Source organism: Pleurodeles waltl, chromosome 4_2 (assembly GCF_031143425.1).
Source record: "Pleurodeles waltl isolate 20211129_DDA chromosome 4_2, aPleWal1.hap1.20221129, whole genome shotgun sequence".
Taxonomy (NCBI): domain Eukaryota; kingdom Metazoa; phylum Chordata; class Amphibia; order Caudata; family Salamandridae; genus Pleurodeles; species Pleurodeles waltl.
This window is the reverse complement of record NC_090443.1, coordinates 468250929-468273122: the sequence shown is the minus strand read 5'-3', so window position 1 is coordinate 468273122 and position 22194 is coordinate 468250929.

Here is a 22194-nt window from a genome sequence, read left to right as displayed (position 1 = left end):
CTGAAAAGGGGAATAGGGGATAAAAAAGAAGAAAGGAGAAAAGGGGGAAAGTAGAAGTACAAAAAAAGAAGTAAACTTAACAACTAAAAGAGCCCAACTATCCCCAAACTAGCACTACCCGCAACGGACTCCCACAAACAACAAATATACTACTATACCGGACAATTGTAAACAAAACACACTCAGACAGTATACAACAACAATATTTATTTCACAAAGTAACAAGTAAGATAGCACACAGGACACAAAAGCACAAACTCACTGGACAACACTCTGAACACAGCCACACAGTCTAGAAGATTCACAGACTGCAAAGTGAAAGTACACCCACTATACATAATCTGTAAACAGGATATCCTATTACATCACTTCCTGCATAAAATGGCCGCCCTTTTTATCGTTATACGTCATATTTTTTCACGCATAGATTGTGTGTCATATTTTTCGACGCACAGGGGTGAAAATTAGGCTGCATCCAAATAATAGTAAATAGTCTTTAAAATTATTTGGATGCAGCGTAATTTTCACTCCTGTGCGTCAAAAAATATGACGCACAATCTGTATTGGTGAAAAAAATATGCTGCATAACGCTAAAAACGTCAAAAGTTCAGTGCATGAACTGGTTTGGGGGATTTTTTCAATTTTAATGTAATGTTACGTTTGGGACACAACTGAGATAGGCTGATTGCACCCACTTTGGTGTTGATGGTGTATGTTCACATGTGAGACATCATACTGCAGCGGACAATGATCCGCTACTTCCTTAACAGGATTTTGACGCTTGGCTGACGCACTAGATGGCCATATGTGTGGCCTACATATATGTATTGCACAATTTGGGCATGTTTGGCATCAGGAGAGGATAGCAAGGTGACGCACATAAATACAATACCTCAATGCCTATGGCTCAATGTGTGTGCAGTGGCTACTAATGTAGTTGTTGACCCAGTGTGTGTGCATCATAAGATGTATTATTGCAAATATGCTTGTATGAATGTGAAGTCAATGGCCCTCATTCTGACCTTGGCGGGCGGCGGAGGCCGCCCGCCAAAGTCCCGCCGTCAGGTTACCGTTCCGCGGTCGAAAGACCGCGGCGGTAATTCTGACTTTCCCGCTGGGCTGGCGGGCGGTCGCCTTCAGACCGCCAGCCAGCCCAGCGGGAAAGAGGCTTCCACGATGAAGCCGGCTCGGAATCGAGCCGGCGGAGTGGAAGCTGTGCGACGGGTGCAGTTGCACCCGTCGCGTATTTCACTGTCTGCGCAGCAGACAGTGAAATACATGTAGGGGCCCTCTTACGGGGGCCCCTGCAATGCCCATGCCAGTGGCATGGGCACTGCAGGGGCCCCCAGGGGCCCCGCGACCCCCCCTACCGCCATCCGGATCTCGGCGGTCCGACCGCCGGGATCTGGATGGCGGTAGGGGGGGTCGGAATCCCCGCGGCGGTGCAGCAAGCTGCGCCGCCGCGGAGGATTCAATGGGGCCGCGGTACACTGGCGGGACCCCGCCAGTGGTGCCGGTCCGACCGCGGCTCTACCGCCGCGGTCGGAATCCCCATTGGAGCACCGCCGGCCTGTCGGCGGTGCTCCCGCGGTCCTCCGCCCTGGCGGTCAAAGACCGCCAGGGTCAGAATGAGGGCCAATGTGTCCAAACCTTAGATGCAAGTCACTGTGGAAATGAGAGAGGACATGTGTTAGTCATACATGTAGCAACATCCGTTGTGTGCGCTTCCAAGATTTTGGGTAACGTAGACACCACAAATGGAAAAGCATGCACCAGATAGATGGCAGACGCTTGTTCATGTCAATGGTCCACAATTTCGCCATCACATATCCTAGATTTTTGGTAACTGCTTCCTAGGCACTTGGTGAATCCCACAGTGAGTCAGGCACATGCACAGACGAAGTGGGTACCATGTAATTGGCCCAGACAGCCAAAGGTGAACCACAAATGTATTATGATGCCACAGTTGAGGTCATATAACTGAGCAACAACTCTCCAGTGGCTGTGGTGGACCAGCAGACAAGGCAGCACGTGTCCACATATTTCCAGTGATCAATTGCACAGAGGTGTCTTGTTCATGTGTGTGGTCCAATGTTGATCCTGTATATTTTTAGGGGTGTATGTTGTCACAGTTACGTCCACGTCTCATCATGAGTCAGTGGCAGCTATTCCTGTATCTACTGAGTGTCCTATGGAGATCAATGTAAGTAAAGTCAATGAGGACATGAGAACCTACATGGGGATGGTCCCACCCTGTCACTGAAGACGTGTAATGAGACTGTCAACAGGGCAACCTTGGTGTGATGAGTGAGATAATGTCTCAGGTGTCATGTTCCGGCAGGTGTCATTACAACATTTGTACACAGGTTGGCCTCTGAAATTCCCACTGCATCTGGGAACATCATAGCCTCTGTGCTGATTATTCTCGCAGCTATTCACCATGCACAGCCCATCAATATGTTGTGAGCAATGTGATTCAGCCTGTGAACTGTCAGGGTCCTAACAAGTGTGGACTTTTCATGTACATTATCATAGGTTGCTGGTTCTGCTGGAGGCACAGTACACAATCCCTGCATATGTCCCTGGGACACTGTCACACTTTGTCGTTCATGCATACATGAGACCCAGACAAGGGATGGGCCATGATTTTGGTATTCAAAGACAATTTAACAAATATGGTACAATTAAAAGGCAGATGATGCCATACAAGGTATTTGGGTATGCATTGATGAAGCACATGACAAAATACCCTCTGAGGAATGAGAGGTTTGGTAAAGCAAGTGTGGTACATATGTAGCCACAGGGAATCTTTAGGGTAATGCACAGACAGGTGCCAGTCAGGCTGACAGGATGCAGGGTCAATCAGGATCCAGCAATTTCACAAGTTACATAATCAGTGGTCTGACTAAGACTGTTTGGAGGAGGAACAAGACAGTTGACATGTAAAACTGTGTGTGTCCTGTGTTTTTGAAGGTGACACATGAACCCAAGGGCTGTGTTACACAGCTTCATTACTAGCAATGCATAACGGTGTATTTGACAAAACGGCAACTTCTATGCTGTTCCAGGCATCAGCAGGGGCAGTGCATGTTGAAATGGGTGGTGTGCTTGGAGGTGATCACAGGTGTGGGCTGCATAAGTTTCTCACAAGTCCTGTAGGTGAGATTTGCATTCAAATGGCCAACAGTACCTTTCACACAGGAAGCAATCTACAGGTGATAACAGGGCTTAGAAACTACAAGCCAGTGTATTAATTGACCTGACGTCCATACAGTCAGATATACTATGACAATGGTATACCATAGGAAAGGGTTTAGCACACTGGATTACTATTGTTAGTCTGTGTGTGTAGAGGAGGGATTATCGGGGTACACATATTACTATTACAGGGACATCTTCAGACAGGTGGGTTGTGACCAGGTGCATGGGTGTGTCAGGAGTGAGGAAATGGGCTGACATGTACATGGAATGTCATGTGCGCAATGCTTGTCATATGTATGGCACTTGTACGGTCTATATTCTGCTTATATGGAACTCTAGTCACAGATATTCCTTGCAAAGATCAGTGCAGTTGGACTTACTGCTGTCAAGGGTCTGGTCATACATTCCTGTTACCGATGCAATAGCACATCAACTGCCTCATGTATGAGGCTTGTTTTCCCCTTATTGAGTGATGGTGTCTTAGTTGTGTGCCATATGCTGCGATGAACCATGTTGCCAACATGTATGTGTGAAATAGGTGTGGTCCTCTGCTATTGCCCTTCAAAGGTGAAATGTACAGGATATATGTCATTTACAGTGTGTGTGTATGTGACCGTTGTATGATACGCATCACAATTGCTCTGGGATTTTCTGTGTCCTGATCAGAATATCAGCTATGTTAATGAGGCAAAACTCTTATTCTGAGAGTTAGAGATAAAGGTGAGCACAAATGATTAGCCAGACCATGATATGGTGATTATTATCAGTGTTTATTTACATTAGTTAGTAAATTGGTGATGGTGATTATTTTTAAAAGAAATTGTTCACAATATGTTGGTGCCTACGGACTCCAGCAGCCGTGCTTTGTTGTTCCCCCTCATGTTGCAGGCCACCATCCTCCTCTTCCTCCTCTTCAGGAATGTGTGGCTCTGGTTCCAAGAGGGGAATGTTTCTTCTTATGCAAATGTTGTGCAGGAGGGCACATGTTAGAATGATTTTACAGACCATTTCAGGGGAATATAGGAGGCTACCACCAGTGATGTCGAGGCACCTGAATCTCGACTTGAGGATGCCGAATGTCCTCTCGACTATGCTGCGTGTCCTCCTATGTGCGTCATTTTAGGCATGCTCTGCTGCAGTACTTGGGTTGCCAAATGGTGTCATAATCCATGGCTGGATCCCATACCCCTGATCAGCTGAAAGAGAAAATGAATGGGATCATGTTGATGTAGATTGCCCCATTGAAATCACCTTGCATGGCAGTAGTTGTATTGTGTTGTCTGTGACTCCTTGGTGTTATTGTGTTGCATCCTAGGCTTGTAGGATGTATCATCTGCATTGTGTTGTTTCCTTGGCTGAACGAGTGTTTGGCGGCAGACCGGTTGTCAGCAGTATGTTTTGGGATTTGCAGTACAGTGTGCCTTCCCTAGCATTGTGACTTATGATACATGTGTCCCTGTGTCTTCACTGGGGGTGAGATGATACACAGTTTGACAGTGTTGTTAACACGTTCATATCAATGTACCCTGGACATCACATACCTTTAGACTTATGCAATGGATTAATGTAAACATAATTGAGACGCTTACAATTTGCAAGGTGACATTTAGGCAACACACTCCAAACGTTGTGATCATTGACATCTTAACATTAGACTGTACACTAATTTCAGATGTGTGACAGGTTCAATGCTGACCTATGAAATATGGCTAGCGATGTCACAACCTCAGTGTGTCCCTGTTGACATGTTGCTGTTGTGGTGTATGTGTTGTGTGTCCTAGAGGGTTGCTGTGCAGTGTGTATATAAGTAGGTTTCTGTACTTACCAACAAGTAGTCCATTGCCATACCGTCCATCCTGGAAGTGTTGATTGATGGTGCAGTGACTGAAGATGAATGAGTCATGGACACTCCCAGGATATTTTGCCACGATGTTGGTGATCAATCCTTGGTGATCGACAATAGCCTGCACGTTGATGGAATGTGTGTGCTTCCTTTTGCGGTAGAGGTGTTCAGTTGTAGCAGGTGGGACAAGGCGTACATGTGTGCAGTCGATTGCACCAAGGACGTGTGGGAAGCCACTAATGAGGTAGAACCCCTGTTTTGTTTCCTGCTGCTTCTGCAGTGTGTTAGTGAAGCAGATGTGGTAGGGTGTGAGTCCTATGATGGAATCCAGTACTTTGGGCAAAAAGGCAGAGAATGATGGCTGTGATATTCCGGCAACCAGGGCACCAGTTGTTTGAAAAGAACCACTTGCCAGCATGTGAAGTACGGCAAGCAGCTTGGTTTCTGTTGGGATGGTGCGGGGTGTCAGCAAGGTGGGTGCCAACTGTGGCTGTATGTTTCGCAGCAGCTGCTGAATGGCCTGCCAGTTCAACCTGTACCTCTGGATGATGTCATGTTCCCTGAGGCCATGAAGGGTTGTTCTGGTGCGTAATATTCTCTCCTGCCTTCTGCGCTGCCTTTGGGGTCCCTGCTGGTGTTGTGGTAGCTGCTGTTGTTGTTGCTGGGCTCTGCGTCTGCGTGCACGCTGGATGAGAAGCACCTCCATGTCTCCATTTTGCTGCTCTGCTGCTCTGATGTTGCTTCTGTGTGTTCTGATTAAATACAGGTGTGTTTGCCCCATTTTAACGCCTGCCCTGACTCAGGCGTTAATATTTGATGCAAATCGGGCTGTGCGTCATTTTCTGGCTCCGCCTCCCGGCCGTGCGTCATTTTTTCCCAAAACATAAATACAACGCACGGCCGTTTAATTCATTTTTTGGACGGGAACGCCTACCTTGCGTATGATTAACGCAGGGCGGGTTGCCGCATCCAAAAAATGACCCACACGGCGGAATTTTGATGTCCGCAGGCTCGGTCATCAAAGTTTAAATATGGGGCAAGGTTTGCGCTGACGGAGTATAAATATGCCCCTAAGGCCCTCATTACAACGCTGGCGGTTGGTGATAAAGTGGTGGTAATACCGCCAACAGGCTGGCAGTAAATTTGGCAAAATTGTGACCATGGCGGAAACAGCTCAAACAGACAGCCACTTTAACACACCGACCGCCAAGGCGGAAGCAACATTCACCACGGTGGTAACTGCCTACAGCCAGGCATAAGACAGTGTTCCACCCACTGTATTAAGACAGTCCCATCTGCCACATTTTCCGGGGCGGTACCAACGACATCAAAAGCCTGGCGGAAACACTGCACAGAAGGGAATCGTCTCACCTGTAGAGACTCTGGGAAGAACCACGCCTCCATGGAGCCACAGCTGCATATCTTCCCAATGCTCTTCTACGTGCTGCTCCACTACGAACACCAATGACGGCGAAGACTACCACAGTGAGTACGGTCACCTAGCACACAGGGGAAGGGGAGGAAAAAGAGAGTGACACACACACGCAACACCACCACCCCAACATCATACAAACATACAGCTACAGTAACATAACATATACACCCCGTACCCCTCAGGAATAATGCAAGGACAACTACTATAGATTAAAAAGAGTGTAATAAGATAAAATAGTAGAAATACGTGCATCCAAATCAAAACGTTTATACATATTTACAAATGTAGGGACACTGCCCAGTCCTCAATGTCCGTGGGCCACAGGGCCACATTACAAAGTCCAAAGCCCCACTTCACTCCTGCACCAACACAGAGAGAACACTGCAGGGGCATCATTTGGAAAATAGGCAGGCACCTCAGGGGGACGGAGAACGGGGGGCACCTCAGGTGACAGTTGAAACAACACCACTGGTCCTGGAGGGGCAACATGCCATTTGCTCTTTGTCCTGGGGAGTCAAGGCCACAGTCTCTCAAGTGGGTGACTTGCCCACTGGCACTGGAGGGGGCATTGTGTCCTGTGCTTTGTCCTGGGGAGTGCAAGGCCACAGTCTCTCAAGTGGGTGACTTGCCCACTGGCAATGGAGGGAGCATTGTACCCTTTGATCTTCATCCTGGGGAGAATGGGGTGATTGGATGGCATCTCCACTGGTTCTGGAGGGGGCATCGTGCTCTGGGATCTTCATCCTGGTGAGGATGGGGTGAGTGGATGTCATCTCCACTGGTTCTGGAGGGGGCATCGTGCCCTGTGGTCTTTATCCTGGGGAGGATGGGGTGAGTGGATGGCATCTCAATTGGTTCTTGAGGGGGCATCGTGCCCTGTGATCTTCGTCCTGGGGAGGATGGGGTGAGTGGATGGCATCTCCGCTGGTTCTGGAGGGGGCCTTATGCCCTGCTATGCAGATCTTGGGAAGTGCAAGGTTACAGTCTCTCCGCTGGGTGTCATACCCACTGTATTTGCAGAGGGCAGGCCGCACAACAGCCCATGGATGCAGACCATAGCCCTTCCCATACCTATTAGCACAGACATGGCCCAGCATACATGCTGCAAGCTGCCCAGGGCCCATCCACCAACCCCCCACCACACAAGGCCTTCACACTGCACTCCACGCATTCATACCCCATGCATCGTGCTCACAGTGTACTCACCTGTTGGTCTGGAGGCCCATACTGCAGTCGGTACTGGGATAGGTCCCCGTCCACTAATCGCTCCAACTCTGCTGAGGTGAAGGCAGGGTCCCTTTCCCCACTCACACTCGCCATGGTAGGTTCCAGACACAGGTCACAGCAGCATATGAAGTATAGGCCATCTCCTGTTGAAGGCCAGGTAGCAAGTGAGTGAACAGATAGAAAATGGCGGTCACGTCCACAGCGGTGCATATCGTCACCACTGGCGTAGATCACTATTGGCCACTGTACCCCATAGGGCCCAATCATAACCAATGAGGATTTGCATGGTGGTTCCCAACCGCCTCCCACAACGGCGCACAACGTCAACAGAATTACCTCATTTCCACGTGTCCCTCCATACTGGACAGGCGGACGCCATTTTTAGAGGGGCGAGGCCATGGATCCTAATTGTGTCACAGTTCACATTTTCACAATCTGGACATATTTCACCTAAAATATTGTAACAATCACAATATGCATTGAACTGAAGATAATGACCAGCTGCTCCCTATTTAACCCCATAGATTGCAACCTCTGCCGATGAATAGGAGATGGAGACATCCCCCGTGCACAGACCCCTGGTGGACTTGGCAACAATGGAGGACAGGCACATTATCCTCACTGATAGACTGGACAGGGCCACAATCACAGAGCTGTGTGCCCAATTGGAGCCTGACCTGATATCAGCTATCAGTCATCCTACTGGGATCCCCCCTCTTATGCAAGTGCTATCTGTACTCCATTTTCTGGCAACTTTCTCTTTCCAAGTGACAGTGGGCTTGGCAGCAGGAATGTCATAGCCAACGTTCTCAATAGTGCTGACCAGAGTGTTGTCTGTCCTGATTTAACACATGTGCAGCTACATTGTTTTACCCCAGGTGGAGGATTTGGCCACAGTGAAGGCTGACTTCTATGCATTGGGACATATCCCCAACATCATTGGTGCGATTGATGGGACACATATAGCATTTGCCCCCCCGCAAAATGAACAGGTCTTCAGATATCGAAAAAGTTGTCACTCTATGATAGTGCAGATGGTGTGTTTGGCGGACTAGTACATCTCCCATGTTAATGCTAAGTATCCAGGCTCGGTGCATGATGCTTTTATCCTGAGGATTAGCAGCATCCCAAATGTGATGGGCCAACTCCAGGGGCATAGGGTGTGGCTAATAGTTGAGCCCTGGTTCCCACCCAGTGGATGTTGGTGTTTGGGTATGGTGTGGGACATAAGGGTTAGTGTGTGGCTAACAGTTGTCCCACGATATTTGCAGGAGACTCTGGTTACCCCAACCTCTCATGGCTACTGACACCTGTGAGGAATTCCAGGACAAGGGCAGAGGAACATGGGCGAACAAGAAGGATTATTGAACGTACATTCGGCCTCCTGAAGGCCAGGTTTCGGTGCCTTCATCTAACAGGTGGAGCTGTGCTACTCACCCAAGAAGGTCTGCCAGATCATTATGGCATGCTGTATGTTGCACAACCTTGCGTTGAGACTCCTTGTGCCTTTTCTGCAGGAGGAGGAGGCTGGAGATGGCCGTGTGGCAACAGTGGACCCTGTGGACAGTGAAGATGAGGATGCAGAGGATGAAGATGTGGACAACAGAAGTGCAGTTATTAGTCAATACTTCCAATGAAACACAGGTAAGACAGTGTTATTTCACAATTCATTGACAGTTGGTGTGTGACATTGTCAATGGCAGGCTGTGATTTCCTACTGCTATGGCCACTCACTGTACCCATTGGCATCTCTTTTTGCAGATTTTGGTGCCCCACTATTGCTCCTGGTGTGTTCACTGCAGGCAACTACGGGACTTTCCAATGCAAACATTACTGTACAGTTGAATTGCAATTTAAGAACCTTGTTAAACGAATTAATTTTGAAATCATTTCACATACTCCATACTTTCCAAGTGTGTTTATTGCAGCGCTCTGACGAAAAGGGGAAAGTGCAATGGGCAGGGTGACAGAGTGGAACACATGGGTGACATTCAGGAGAGTCTTATTTCCTGGCGGGGGTCTTGGCAATGGTCTCTGGCTTCTGCCTGGATCGCAGGGAACGTTTGCGGGGTGGTTCTCCTTCTGCAGGGGGAGGGGTGCTGGTGGCCTGTTGGTCCTGTGGGGGGGATTCCTGTCCACTAGCAGCAGCGGAGGTGGAGGCCTGTTCTGTAGAGTGGCTAGTGTCAGGGGCCCGGTGGTGTGCCACTGCCTCCCTCATACTATTCGTCATTGTCTGCCAGAACCCCTGCAATGGAGACCAGGGTGGTGTTAATGGCCTTCAAGTCCTCCCTGATCCCCAGGTACTGTCCCTCCTGCAGCTGCATGTTCTCCTGCAACTTGTCCATGATCTGGCCCATCATATCCTGGAAATGTTGGTATGCTCCCAGAATCGTGGTGAGTGCCTCCTGGAGAGTCGGTTCCCTGGGCCTGTCTTTCCCCTGGCGCACAGCAGTCCTCCCAGCTTCCCTGTTGTCCTGTGCCTCTGTCCCTTGAACTATGTGCCCACTGCCACTGACCCCAGGTCCCTGATCTTCATGGGTTTGTGGGGTGCCCTGGGGTCCCTGTAGTGGTGGACACACTGCTGATTAACGTGTCCTGGGGACAGAGGTATGGGCCCACTGGGTGGGTGCTGTGGTGGTGTTTCCAGAGGGGGGAGGCTCTGTGGTGGTGTGAGACTGTACCTGGCTAACCGACTGTCCGGAGGTCCCTAATGGGCCAGGTTGGTCATCCAGGAGAGCAGAGCTGCTGTCATCACTGTGGGCCTCTTCTGTGGGGGGACTGGATGTTGCTGGCAACTCTTCTCCGGTGACATTGGCTGGGATACCTGTGGGGATGTAAATGCAGTGTTATTGTTTCTGTGTGTGACATATTGTGCATGGGTGGGTTGCCCTCTATGGTTGTTATTGCCCTGGCAGCTTTGGCTTGTGTGTGTTGTTATTTGGTGGGTTAGCTGATTGTCTCTAGTGTGCATGCTGTAGTGATAGGTGTCCATGCAGGTCTGTGAGTGGTGTCCATGCATAGGTATGGCATGCAGGGCTTGGCATTGGGATGAGTGGGATGTGATGGTGGGGTGTGTGGGAGGTGGTGGAGTCATGGGAGTGAGGGTATGTGATGGCATGCAGGTCGGGGGGTATAGTAATAGAGATTTGACTTACCAGAGTCCAGTCCTCCTCCTACTTCTTCCAGGCCCTCAGGATGCAGTATTGCCAAGACTTGCTCCTCCCATGTTGTTAGTTGTGGGGGAGGAGGAGGCAGTCCACCGCCAGTCCTCTGTAGAGCGAGTAGGAACGCACCTTCGCCCATTGGTCGTTCCACCTCTTCCTGATGTCATACTTTGTTCTGGGGTGCTGTACCACGGCGTTGACCCTGTCCACGATTCTCCGCCATAGCTCCATCTTCCTAGCAATGGATATCTGCTGCACTGGTGATCCAAATAGCTGTGGCTCTACCCGGATGATTTCCTCCACCATGACCCTTAGCTCCTCCTCAGAGAATCTGGGGTGTCATTGTAGTGCCATGAGTGTAGTGTGAGTGGTGTGTGTGAGGGTGTGTAGGGTGATTTTTGGGGTGTGTGATGTAAGGTGTGTGGGTGGTGTATAGGTGATGGTGGTATGTAGCTCTGGTTGTATGAGTGCTCTTGCTGTCTCTCTCTGCTGGCAATTATTTCTATTCATAAAGGGTTGTGGGTAATGTGGGTGGGTGTTTTATAGTGGTGTGGGTGTGGTGTGTGCATGTGTATCAGGTGTGTGTCGTTCGAATCGTCCAATTTGGTGCTGTTTTGTTAGTGTGTGTGCATTTTGAGTGCCGCCAATGGTTTACTGCTGTTGAATGTCCGCCGTAGTGATTTGTGGGTCATAATGTTGTGGGCGTAGTTCTGTTGGCGTAACAGTGTGGGTTTTGATACCGCCAGTTTATCACTGACCTTTGGTGTGGCAGAATTGTGTGTGTGGCTGAATAGTGACGGATTGGTGTGTGTGTGTCATTATATGGGGAACGGATATCTGCCACGGCAGCGGTATGTTGGCAGCAGTCAGCATGGCGGTAAGTGGGATTTACCACCAATGTCCTAATGAGGGCCTAAATAGGAAAATGTGCTTTGTAGTTCTTGAAAGCAAAAAGCGCCAACCGCGTACATCTGACCACACTTGACCGGGGCAAGGTCAAAGTTTGAGGCTGACTGCAATGGAGCCCAAGTCGGATACACTGAGCGGTAGGCCTCTGTCAAAATTTTACCTTTGGATTTAGTCTTGTTTCAGGAGCTTTTTCTCTTGCTGTTGAGCGAGGCTCCTCTTCAGGTCGGCTTGCAATGTGACCTTGTCCGTTCGGCTCAGCACAACGTCCCAGTCAACTCATGGATGTCTTGTTAATGGGGAAAATCTCTGGAGTTTCAGCAAATGAACCTGAATTTCAGGCCGGGTCGTGGTTTGATGTAGCCGGCTTGACTCTCATCGATGAGTCGATCACACTATGGAGCATTTTTCCAAAGTTGCTCCAAACTTCTCCAGACTTTTAGATCTTCTTCCTGAAGCCCGTTTTGGGGTTGTGCAGTGTCCAGAAACTCAGTCCAAGGTTCCAGAAACTCTGAGTTGCTCCTTTGGGATTAGGACTACAATTCCCAGAATCCACCTGGTCAGAATTCTCAAAAGGCCACTGGACGTTGGCCAGCTGGTCTCTTCTTGCAGGACTTGATGTAGGGGACTCTTGGTAGAACCTTTGTACCTGTTGATTACAGGGAGTCCACTCCTGGAGCTTGAGAAGCAAGGCAAAGTCCTTTTTTGGTGAAGCTCAGAGTGTGCAGCTGGTGCAATCCTTTTGTGGGTGCACTCCTTCAGGTGCAGACCAGGTGTTCATCAGGGCAGTCCTTCTACTGATTTTTTTCAAGCCGGGATCTGTGTTGCTGGACAGCTCTTCCATGTTTCTCCTTGCTCCTGAGTTGGCAATCAGGGGGGCACCACTGACCAATGGGGTGCCGGGTATCACCCTCTGAGGTGACCACGTCTTGAGAAGTGTGGCTCATCTCTATGCTCATTCACATGGAGCTCGAAGGGGGGGGGAGAGGAAGAGCGTGTGCAAGAGTATGTCCACAAGCTGACCTGAGGGTGCCAATTAGTGTGTGATCTGCAGGGACTTACCCAAATGAGGGAGGTCAGGCTCTTTCACCCTGTGGTCCTCTGCTCTATTGGAGCAGCATTCCAGTATCTGAGGCTCCTACTCCGCACACTTTTTGGTCCATATCTTTATCACTGTCCAGGACTGCCAGAGAGTCTCCCCCAGCCTCTCAGGGATGTTCATTCGTCTTGCTTCCTGATTCCTTCCCTCGATGTTCTCGGGCCTCCAGCACCTCTGACCACAGGTCCGCCAGCGGGCATTGTTTCACTCACTGGGCATCCTTCCTAATCAATGCACTCTCTTCAGCCCAGGTTGTGGCATCTCTCACCTAGATGGTGATCAATGGGCCCATCCCTGCTTACCACTGTAGTGCAATTCTACGATTAGCCTTCTCCCAAGCCAGAGCTAGGTCTATGAATCTGGAATGAGCATCTTGGGCAGGGTGTAGTGTCTCCCCCATAAATATCTCCTAACCTATAAGGCGTCAAATATGTTGTGTGTGTAATTGAATTGGATATATTTCAACCTCCTATTTCTGGAGATGCGCTTGGGGGTATGCCAGTACCCTGTTCCATTCAGCTGGAAAGTTCCTGTCCCAGCAGTGTTCCCCACCTCTCCCTGATCGCCAGTAATGGTTTCTTGACCATTCCCAATAAAGCCTGATAAAACCACTTCACGAAATGATGGGATGTGCCCATAGTCACCAAGAGTTGTAAAACTGTATGTGTCTCTGGTTCCTGTCGACTCTCTTTTCACGTCTCCAAACCTTAGTATCAGGTCTCCAAACGTTAAAATCAGGAATTGGCCTGGGGTAGGTCATAATGGGCAATCAAGTCACCCAATGGAATAAGCATCCCCAGTTGGTAACAGTCCCCTGCTGTCACTGATTCTGTGGTTGTCCAAGGTGTCAACGGCTGTCATGTGAAATAAGAAATCAGGTCTCCATGATGTTAGGCCGGTACATAAAGAGGCATCCCAGTAGTCCTCCGCAGGCACCTCGGCCATCATTTCAGTGTCACTTTCAGTAACACCACCCTCTGGAGAAGCTACTGCTGATGTAGGAGATTTGCTAGCAGGGCATCCTAGTTACCATTGGACCAAGTTCCTCCAGCTGTGCTCTGTCCAGCCTCTGGGCAACCCACTGAAGTTGTGCCACCTTAAAATACAATTTGCAATTTTGAGCGCCCAGTCCCCCCTCGTCTGGGGGTCACTGGAGAACTTCCAAGGATACTCTACTGCTCCTGCTGTCCCAGATTAATTTCTGTAGGAGAATGTCTAGTTGTTTGAACCAGGAGCACAGTAACTTTGTTGGGAAAGAAAAATTAAAGTCTCCGTAGCATAATCATCTTGGACAGTGAGACTCGAGCCACAACACAAGACATAAGGAACTGGATTGCATTTCCTAAATTACCCTGTGACTGTAAAGCACCACCCGTCATGGGGAATAATATATGTCTTGGTTTTGTTGACTTATAATCCAGAGAGATTTCCTTGTTCACTCCACACAGTCAGTGCATTTGCAGCCACTTGGGAGCCATCATCAAGGTAGAGCAACAGGTCATCCACAAACAAAGATACTATATGCTCTCTACCCTCCACCTTCAACTTCACCCTGTATCCCTTCCCTCTTTGCCGGAAGAGTACCGGCAGCAGCTCAATGGCCAATGCAAATAAGACAGGGAATAGAAGTCAGCCCTGTCTTGTGCTTCTAAAGATCTGATATGTTAGGGAGACAGCAAGTTTTAACTCTCGCAGTGAGGTTTGGTATAGTAATCTGACCCATTTCACCTAGTTCTACCAAGTCCCAGCTTAAGCATGACCTTAAAAAGAAAGTCCCACAGAGTCGAAAGCCTTGTCAAGGTCTATGGACATGATAGTGGCGTTCGGTTGGAGAGTCACTTCTGGGTGATATAATATATGATATGAGCTACAGAGGTTGAGGGAAGTGCTCCGATTCGGGATAAACCTGTTCTGATCGCTATGAAATAGGGTTGGCATGTGGGGAAGCAATCTAACGACTAATACCTTGCTGAGGATTTCAAAATCCATATTTAACATGGATAAAGGACTAAACGCTGAGCGCCCAGGGTCTTGGACTTGGGGACGGATTCACCAGTGCATCCCTGGTTGACTTAGGCAGTGTTCCCAAGCGCAGTTATTCCACACATAGTGACTCCAGCCTAGGGGCCAAAGTAGACGCGAAGGTGACATGGAGTTCCGCAGGTAGCATGTCTGGGCCAGGAGTCTTTGAAAAAAGCCATCTCCTTAATGTCAATTTTGATCTCCTCTGCTGTCACTGGGCCTCCAAGTGCCTCCCGGGCCCCGGAGTCTAGTTCACATATAGGGGGTTCAGAATGTTGTCAAGTTTTCTGGCGGTGTAGGCTCCAGCCGCTGATAAAGCTTTTCATAATAGTCCTGGAAGGAGGTATTAATAGCCTTTGGGGAATAAAGTAGAGTACCCTCATCTGATAAGACTTGTGTGATAGGCATCCACAAGGGTCTGATCTAACCAGCCAGGCTAGACGTCTGCCCAGCCTACCTTGCTCGTCATGTGCTCTAGCATTATAATCTTTGTAATCATGACAGCGGAAGTGCTCAAGAGTGGCACTGTACTGTCCCCTGACCTCTCTGTGTTGTACCTGTTCTCTCTCTACTGTCCCCAGTTGATTGTCTAACTGGTGGAGTATAGTATCAAGCTTCATAGGTTCCTCAGTCAGTTCCCTCCTAACCCGAGTGACTGTCCCAAACATTGACTGCGCAAAACCACTTTAGGCACGTCCTATTCAACAAGTGCATTAGTTGCCAAGCCCTGGTTGTGGTCAAAATATTCAGAGAGGGCAATCTGAAGAGAGTTTTTGAAACATGCATCTTTGAGCATCAGTGGGTTAAGGTGCCAGGTGGGGATCGCCAAATGTTCCTCAACAGGTTGGAACTTCATCAAAAGAGGGCTATGGTCAGATAACGTTCTCCCTAGCTATTCTGTGAGGAGTACATGTGGGCTCAGCCTGGTCGAGCAAGTAAACATATCAAGTCTGGTAAGTAGTCTGTAAATATGGGATTAGTATGAGTAGTCGTGTGTTTTTTCCATGGTGGACCCTTCAGATCTCTGACATTTCCCAATGTCTCAACCATTGCCTTAAACGCTCTGCAATCTTATGTGCAGAGGCCCCAGGCAGAGGAAGAGTGGACCTGTCCAAGTCAATGTCTGCCACATAGTTAAAATCTCCTCTGAAGGTAAGATTATCGGTTGCCAAGGAAGCCACAGGGATAGATAGTACCTGAAAAAATGCCACCTGGTCATGGTTTGGGGCGTAGACATTCCCCAGAGCACTTCTCTGCCCAATAAGCTGCCTTCCTTATCAATGATTGAGTGTGTGTGTTCAAAAGGCATCCTTGCCCTGATCCAAATTAGCACCACCCGGGAGTAAGCAGAGTAGGAGGTGGCGTATAGCTGGCCTTGCCACCTACGTCTTAGATGAACTGTCTCCTCACCTGTAAGATGCATCTCTTGCAGCATGACTATGTGTGCTCCTCGCCTCCTCAAAAACCATTGTATATTGTATTACTTTGAAGGCAGGCCCCCAACCCCCTAATGTTCCAGGATACAAAAGTGAAGGTATGTTTAGGGTAAGCCATAACCACAAAAAGTACCAAGCAACAGCATATATGCCCCAACGACCACCTTCCATCAGGAGCAAACCACACTTTAACTTCCAGGACCAACAAACACAACCCCAACTACAAACTTCCATGCCCAAGAACAGTCCAGCAATAGCTGGCCGCTCAAACCTGAAAGGAAAAGACAGTGTTAGAAGATTTCCACCTCCAGGTGTCTGGCAGGGGTAATCCTACAGGGGATAGGCTAGATAAGAGAGGATCTGAAATCTCAGCTACAGTCCAGGGTGCAGTACCCAACTGGGGATTGAGACCATTGCGAAAAAGGCTTCCATGGAGCTTCTTGGGCAAGGCCTTCAGTATATTTTTGTAACTGTGGCCCTCATTCTCGGATCTTGGGTATGAACTACCACGATTAAGCAAGACGGGAGCCTACACTGTACATATCTGCTCAACAGCCGGGGTGAGGGACCAAGTAAAATACATTACCATCTGATCATATAGGCCCTTATTATGACATTGGCGGTAAGTTCTGCTTACCGCCATGCCGACTGCCGCCAACATACCGCCGCCACAGCGGTTTACCGCTACCCATATTATGACACACACATAGCAATCCGTCACTATACAGACACACACACAAGTCCGCCAGCCCAAAGGTCAGTGATAAACTGGCGGTACCAAAACCCACACCGTTACGCCAACAGAACTATGCCCACAATATTATGACCCACGAATGACCGTGGCGGACATTCAACCACGGTAAACCATTGGCGGTACATACTGCTGCGCTCAAAATACACACAACCTAAAAAAACAACAGTACATTGGACAACACACCTGACACACATACACACACCACACCCACAACACTATAAAACACACTACCCACAACCCCTTACGACTCAAAAATATTGCCAACTGAGAGAGACAGACCAACAGCACCCATAGAACCAGAGCCACAAAACACCATCACCCATACACCATCCACATACCTCACAGCACACACCCCAACACATCACCCCACACAACCTCACACACACCACTCACACTACACCCATGGCACCACAACAACACCCCAGATTCTCAGAGGAGGAGCTAAGGGACATGGTGGAGGAAATCATCTGGGTAGAGCCACAGCTATTCGGATCACAGGTGAAGCAGACATCCATTGCCAGGAAGATGGAGCTATGGCGGAGGATCGTGGACAGGTTCAACGCTGTGGGACAGCACCAAAGAACAAGGGATGACATCAGGAAGAGGTGGAACGACCTACAGGGGAAGGTGCGTTCTGTGGGAGCAAGACACCAGATAGCCGTACATAGAACTGGCGTTGGAACCCCACCTCCTCCCCCACAACTAACAACATGGAAGGAGCAAGTCTTGGCAATCATGCATCCTGAGGGCCTGGCAGGAGTAGCAGGAGGACTGGACTCTGGTAAGTCAACTCTTTGTTACTTTCACCCCCCTACCTGCATGCCATCACATACCCCCACCCTTACCTTCACTCCTACCACTCCACCACCTCCCACAGACCCCACCATCACAACCCACCCATCCCAATACCAAGCCCTGCATGCACCACCAATGCATGTACACCACTGACAGCCCTGCATGGACACCCATCACCAAAGCATGCATACCTGAGACAATCACCTAGCCCACCAAATCACCACGCACACAAGCCTAAGCTGCCAGGGCAATAACAACCATAGAGGGCAACACACCCATGCACAAGGTGGCACACGCAGATTCAATAACACTGCATTTACATCCCCCACAGGCCCCCCACACAACGTCACCGGAGATGCCAGCAACATCCAGTCCCCTCCCAGAAGAGGCCCACAGTGATGACAGCAGCTCTGCACGCCTGGATCAGGATGACCAACCTGGCCGACCAGGGACCTCCGGAAAGTCAGATACCCAGGCACAGTCTCATATCACCACAGAGCCTTCCCCCTCAGGGAACACCACCACAGCACCCACCCAGCGGGCCCATACCACTGTCCCCAGGACACGTCAATCAGCAGTGTCCCCCCCACTACAGGGACCCCAGGCCACCCCACAAACACAGGGTGATCAGGGACCTGGGGTCAGTGGCAGTGGCCACACCGTTCAGGGAACAGAGGCACAGGGAAGCTGGGAGGACTGCTGTGCGACAGGGAGAGGACAGGCCCAAAGAACCGACTCTCCACAAGGCACTCACCAACATCCTGGGAGCATACCACTATTCCCAGGAGACGATGGGCCAGATACTGGCCAAGTTGCAGGAGACCCAGCAGCTGCAGGAGGGACAGTACCTGGGGATCAGGAAGGACCTGAGGGACTTCCACACCACCCTGGTCACCATTGCAGGGGTGCTGGCAGACATGGCCAACTCCATGAGGGAGGCATTGGCACAACAACTGGCCCCTGACACTAGCCAAACTGAGAAACAGCCTTCCACCTCCGTTGACACTAGTGGACAGAAGGCCCCGCCACAGGAACAACAGGCCATCAGCACCCCTACCCCTGCAGAAGGAGAACCGCCAGGCAAACGGTAACTCGGATCCAGGCAGAAGCCAGAGAATATTGCCAAGACCCCTACCAGGAAATAAGACTCTCCTGAATGTCACCCTTGTGTCCCACTCTGTCACCCTGTCCACCTTGAACTGCCATTGCCCCACTTCCTATGACCCCTTGGACAGTGCACCTGTGATACAAATAGACTGGAACTTTACCCTGGACTCTCCTCCACCACCACCCCACCCCATTGCAATACCCCATCCACTTATTAGCACATAAATAAACACCCTTGTAAAAAATACAAGTATGGAGTCTGTCAATTCATTGAACTATGTATTTGTTTAACAAGATGTAAACATTGTAATTTAACTGTACAGTAATGTATACATAGGTATTACATGTAGTTGGCTGCAACACACCAGGAGCCAGAGTGGGGCACAGATATCTGAAAATAGACATGCCAAAGGGTACAGTAAGTGGCCACAGTAGTGGGAATATCAGCCTGCCAGTGACAATATCCAATACAAAACCGTCAATGGAAGGTGAAGTTACAGTGTCTTACCTGTGTGTCACTGGAAGTACTGTCGTATGATTGCTGTTCTATTGTCCACATCCTCATTCTCTACCTCCTCTTTGTCATTGTCCACAGGATCCACTGCTGCCACACGCCCATCTCCAGCCTCCTCCTCCTGCAGAAAAGGCATCTGGCGACGTAAGGCAAGGTTGTGCAACATACAACATGCCACGATGATCTGGCAGACCTTCTTGGGTGAGTATCACAGAGAACCACCTGTTAGATGGAGGCACCAAAACCTGGCCTTCAGGAGGCCGAATGTCCTTTCTATTATTCTTCTGGTTCACCCATGTGTCTCATTGTAACGTTCCTCTGCCCTTGTCCTGGGATTCCTCACTGGGGTCAGTAGCCATGAGAGGTTGGGGTAACCAGAGACACCTGCAAATATCGAGGGATAACCCGTTAGCCAAACACTAACACTTAGGGCCAACCCTATACCCATACACCAACATATACTGGGTGGGAACCATGGGCTCACCTATTAGCCACACCCGGTGCCTCTGGAGTTGAGCCAACACATATGGGATGCTGCTATTCCTCAGGATAAAGGGATCATGCACAGACCCAGGATACTTTGCATTGACATGGGAAATGTACTGGTCTGCCAGGTACACTATCTGATTATTCGTTGAGTGAAAGCTCTTTCGATTTCTGAACACCTGTTCATTTCTCCAGGGGGGGGGGACAAATGCCATATGCGTACTATCAATTGCCCCAATAATGTTGGGGATATGTCCCACTACATAGAAGTCAGCTTTCACTGTGACCAAATCCTCCACCTGGGGGAAAACAATGTAGCTGCGCAAATGTGTTTCATCAGGGCCGACAACACTCTTGTTAGCACTATTGAGAACACTGGCTGTGACATTCCTGCTGCCAAGCCCACTGTCACTTGGAAAGAACCAGTTGCCAAGAAATGGAACACAGATAGCTCCTGCACAAGAGGGGGGTATCCCAGTGGGGTGACGGATAGCAGATATAAGGTTTGCCCCAATTGCGCACACAGCTCTGTGATTGTGGCCCTGTCAAGTCTGTAGGTGAGGATAATGTGCCTGTCTTCCATTGTTGCCACGTCCACCAGGGGTCTGTACACAGGGGGAAGCCTCCATCTCCTATTCATCTGCAACAGTTGCAATCTACGGGGCAAAACGATGAGCATCTGGTCAGTATTCCACATTTCCAAAATGTACACTGCATTACATGTTGTGACTGAAACAGTATGTTGTTGGATAGGTCCAAATGGTGCCTATGTGTACTGTGACACAGTTAGGTGCCATGGTCTGCCCCCTCGAAATAGTATTTGCCTGTCCTGTGTGGAGGGACAGGTGAAAATGAGGTAATGCCACTGACGTTGTGCACCGTTGCGGGAGGCAGTCGAGTATTCCCGTGCAACTCCTCATTGGTTGTCTATGGGCCCTATGGGTTACAGTGGCCAATGATGATGTATGCCGGCGGTGACAGTACGCACCGCCGCGGACATCACCGCCATTTCCTATCTCTTCTCTCACTTGCTACCTGACCTTCAACAGGAGAGGACCTACACTGCAAGTGCTGCTGTGACCTGTGTCTGGAACCGACCATGGCTCGAGTCAGTGGGGAAAGGGCCCCTGCCTTCACCGCTGGGGAGTTGGAGAGACTGGTGGATGGGGTCCTACCCCAGTATCGAATGCTGTAAGAGCTTCCAGACCAACAGGTGAGTACACTGGGAGCACCATGCACGCAGCATGAATGTATGGAGTGCTCTGTGTGAGGGCCTCGTGAAAGGGGGGGGTGGAATGGTCCTTGGCAGCGTGCTGCATGTATGGTGGGCAAGGTCTGTGCGTAAGGAGATGTGAGGGATATAGTGGGCCATGAGTGTAACAGTACGGACGGTGTGGCTGATACCTTTTTCTATGTTTATTTCCCTGCAGGTCAGCGCCCATCAGAAAAAGGGTATATGGCGTGCCATCACCAAGGACGTGCGGACCCTGGGGGTCTATGGCAGGCGGAGCACCCACTGTCGCAAACGGTGGGAGGACCTGAGATGCTGGGCACGGAAGACAGCGAAGGCCCAGCTGGGGATGGCCTCCCAATGAGGAAGGGGTGCCCGTCGAACCCTGACGCCCCTGATGTTCCGCATACTGGCGGTGGCCTACCCGGAGCTAGATTTGCGATTGAGAACATCACAGCAGCCACAAGGGGGTGAGTACAGTTTCCCAACATACTACATGCGCGTGGTGGGGTGGTCTCCGGGTGGGGGATGTGGGCCTGTGGGTACCCCTAGGCCAGGCAGGACATTGCATGGTAGGTCCCATGTTGGGCAGGGTTCTGATGTGAAATTCCTAAAACCAAGCTTGTAGGCCTCCACTAATGGGCAGGGGTTTGTGGGTCTCAGGTATGCTGCTATTGCCCTTAGGTATTCCTGTCCTATGGCTGGTGACTAGCATTGTGACTTATAGTGCATTGCATAGTGCGTAGGCCTGTTCCCTGTGTGAGTGTGCTTTTGTTAGCCGACGGTGGTGTTGGTGCAGCCACTGACCAATTGTATCCTTTATATCACCCCCTTTTTGTTTTGTCACCCTGTCCTTGTGTGCATAAGCATCATCTGGCGGAGGAGCAGAGGCACCGGCGACGGAGGGAGCTGCATCCCACAGGGCCCAGGAGGCCGAATCCACCGACGGTGAGGGCACCGGTGGGACAGAGGGC